This window comes from Morone saxatilis, unplaced genomic scaffold (genome assembly GCF_004916995.1).
Source record: "Morone saxatilis isolate NCDOM2014 unplaced genomic scaffold, NCSU_SB_2.0 Contig9, whole genome shotgun sequence".
Classification (NCBI taxonomy): Eukaryota; Metazoa; Chordata; class Actinopteri; family Moronidae; genus Morone; species Morone saxatilis.
The window spans coordinates 12,387,794-12,391,752 of NW_023340268.1; the positions used below are offsets into that span (position 1 = coordinate 12,387,794).

At 43.9% G+C, this 3,959-nt stretch overlaps 1 protein-coding gene across 1 annotated transcript in view; it reads left to right on the forward strand.

Annotated features, from left to right (window-relative positions):
* clasp2 (cytoplasmic linker associated protein 2) overlaps positions 1-3,959 on the forward strand; it is a gene marked incomplete in the record, with an annotated part of 48,967 nt that overhangs the window by 29,352 nt on the left and 15,656 nt on the right.

Here is a 3,959-nt window from a genome sequence, read left to right on the forward strand (position 1 = left end):
AAAGGTCAAATGTGTGACAGAACAGCGTGATAATGACATATTAACACCCAATTCGACAAATCTTGTTCCCCTGATTTAAGACAATCAATTTATTTGGTACACACCCCAAAAATTTCACATTATTATTTTTTCAGCAATATGGTGTTTACCATATCGTGCAGCCCTAACTCAACCATCTTCATTGACAGGATCATGACAAAGAAAATGCACAGATGGATGCCACACACAGCCACACCAATTTTGACCTAGAGACAGGCAAGGTGCTGTGAATCCCAAGTGAAAGTATCAGCAGCAGCAACATGTGGACAGCCTGCCTGCCTGCCTTGTCTGTCTGTCTGTCTGTCTGTGGGTGGGTGTGTCTATCATGCCAGTCACACTCATGAAGCTGCAGCAGAAACACGACATGTCCTCCTGACATCCTGCTCAGCACCACACACACACACACACACAATCTCAAGCCAGATCTTCACAGTCATGTGATGTACAGGTGAGACTGTCGGCATGTTAATAAGGCAGACATTTACCCCCAATAACAGACAAGTCAAGCTAAAATAACATCTTTGCACAAATAATAGCCTCAAACATCTCCTGCACACTGAGCAGTGTCTACATATGACTGGTGTAAAGATAACACAACACAGACACAATGACCCACGTCCAGTAACATGCCCTAATGTCTCCTTTCCAAAAGGTTAGCCAATAATGTTAAGAGAACAAGAGTCATACACACCGCCCTCTGTCTGTCTGTCTGTCTCTGTCTCTTGGTGCCCACAACTACCAGACAGCTTAGCAGGTCCTGATAAGTGACGATTAGCGTTGCAACGGGCACCTCAGCCGTGCAGCGTTTTCACGTGGTCCACTTTCCTTCATTAGCATTTGAATTTGCCTATTCTGTTCAGAAACAGCCCAGCCCTTAGTCTTCATTTGCCTCAGTATTTCCCAGTTGACTGATTAATAGGTTGCTGCGCAACATTGCCTTAGCTCCCATGCTAGTGACACACTCCGGTCCTCGGCTTCTCTCAGCTCTTTGTAACCAACATGGTGCAGTGGCTCCGAGAGGAAGGGAGGAGGGAAGACGGGAAGACGGGAGGAGGGAGGGAGGGAGTGAGTGAAAGAGAAGGAGCGAAACAGCGAGAAACCAAAGCATGCTACGGGCATATGACAAAGCACCACCTACTGTCACATATATGTACTGTATGCTAAGCACACACAATTCATCTGAGTAACCTCCACAGTGCTACAAAGAGTTAAATCTCAGACAGGGTCTTTGTGTGAGTGTGAGAGAGAGAGAGACAAGTGGGCCAGTTTGTGTGACAGGCAGCAAAGAGATTTAGTTACCCTTTACATAACCTCCCTCTTATACCCAGACACACACACACACACACACACACACACACACTCATCAGAGGGGGAGGGGCTGTACAGCTAGCGGCAGACAGAAAAAAAGGCTGCTCCTCCCCCCTCTATGTCTCTCCTTCTCACCCCACTTGCCTGTATTCCCTCCCTCCCTTCTATTCCTCTTTTTAACTCCCTCCTCCCCCCTTCACATTTCCTAATTCAAGGATCCCATCTTCTCACTGCTGCACCTTTCACACTGAGCTCTCAATCTGTGGCCGACACAGATCAACTGTCATTGAAAAAGGGTCACCCGGAGACAGGGTGACCCACACCTTTCAGTTCCTCTCCTGCTCAAACACAAATGTGTGCATGAGGCAGGTCTACTGAATGCTTATTCAACCAGTATTTGACCCACTGATGGGAGACTGTCAAAAGGTTAATCCCTTGTTGGTACTGTAGAGACTAACATCTACAACAGTATGTCCATTCACATCACTGCGAGACCTTAGAAACACAAACACTATAACAGTACAGAGAAATACTATTAAGTTACATTTTAGTTCTCTCTGCACATCAGGGACATGATGTTCAATAACAATACTGATCAATAAAACTATCTGTAATGCAAACATAAACAAAGAAATCCCAGTAGCGTGATCTGCACTGAACGCGGGGGAGGGCGAGCTGGGTCAAACTGCCAGGTCAGGTGGTTCATACTGACCCATTCAGACTGACTGCCAAAGCAGGTTTAACCTGTGCCACTATCTGTCTGAAAGGGGTTATTGGGTTTACTGTCAAGTGAAGTCCAAATGAGTGATTTCATCCCACACTGACTAACATACACTGTTTACCGTTGTGCTGAACACTGACTAGATGAACTGACCTGGAAATGAAACTATTTTCCAATGCTGTTCTGAGAATTCTGGGACACTTTTAGGGACGAACCTAATTTTGGGTGATAACCTTCCTTATCGTTCAACTGACACAGTCTGTAAACTTGATACTTTAACCTTCATTACCAGGCTGTAAAATTCAATAGTATCTATAGTATTCACATACTATAGATGCTGATCTTTATAAATGCTTGCACATCTCCAACAACTTTAAATTGTCACATTTACAGTATTTCACATCTGTGGGTCTTTGGTTTATTTAATACAATGCATTTACTTTTATATAACAAATTACAATTCAAAAAGGGGCGTGAGAGGCGAGTAAGCGTTTGGCTAGTTCAGTCCAGACCGAGTCTGACCTACGTTTGGCTGTATCTGTCATCAGGACTAACTGTCTGTCTGTCAGCAGCTCCTGAGGGGCTGAAAGGACAAGTGTCTTTATCAGGCTGACTGGCTGATGGAGGAAGAAATCAGCACTGTTATTGTGATATGAGTTAAAGGAAATGCCAGAATATGCCACATAATGAAACTCACCACGACGCTGAGAGCCTTCCTTGATCAGTGATTATTTTTTGTTTGTTTTATGTTTTTTCAGAATATACAAACAAATAAAATGGAATAAACTGCTGGCTGTGGAGATTACATTTCACTAAGCAAGCCAGAGGAAAAAACTTAATAGACTTGCAGCATAAAAAACATGGAGGATCCCCGGGGTGACAGACGTGTGGATTGATACATTTGATAAAATCTAAGTGTTCCAGTGGCCCCGCCAGTGGCGAACGTTAGAAACACTTCTAAACGCACTTTCTACGTGGATTAGCCTTCAGATTGTTCTGACCTGCATGAAAAAAATCTAATTATACTCATTAGCCACAGCCTCCAGGCCTACTCCCAGTTATTTGGGTAGGTAATGTAAACAACTTTTCATATAAACAAAATAAAACACAATTGTGCGTTTGATGTAGTACTGTAGACTCAGATACAGGCAATTTCCAACATGGGTTGAACATGGGTCCTGAGTGTTTAATATGTGATATAATAATAGTGCTTTGGTCAACTTTTACTTTACTTTTAACCCTTTTGCTTTCTCTAATGCCACCTCTACACTCTGTCACAACACCCCCTTTCTCGCCATTATCTGATGCTGGCTCTACAGGGTTGATATGTGATCCGGTCAGCCTAGCGGCAGCCCTGCATTCCGCCCAGCAACCATATACTAACATAAACACACTAAATCTCTACCTAGCCTTCATAACAGTGCTCCAACATTATCAGTAAATAAAGTAACAATGTATGTACAATGCATGTAGGAATATCAGTGTACTAAAAGAATTTCATATTAAGTGAACAAGCATTGGTTTCAGACCTAAATCACTGCATCTGTCAGACCTTCACATATAACCTAAGGGGACAGACACACACCAGTCTGCATAAATCCTACATACACAGCGTGTTTACACTGCAGACCAACAGGCTTAATATGCGCAACACATGACACATGGCCACAGCCAGCATTCACAGACGCAAGACTCATACTGAGCAGTCAGCACACAACCCTGGCTGCTTCTCAGATCTCACACATGGGAGAAAGAGGGAAGGAGGGGGTCACTGTGTGCTTAGAATAACCCTCAACCCAGAACATGTAACCAGGACGACCGAAGAAGGACGAAACCACTCAATGGACCTCTTCAGAAGACATGAACACACACACTTTCTCCAGTTCCCCCC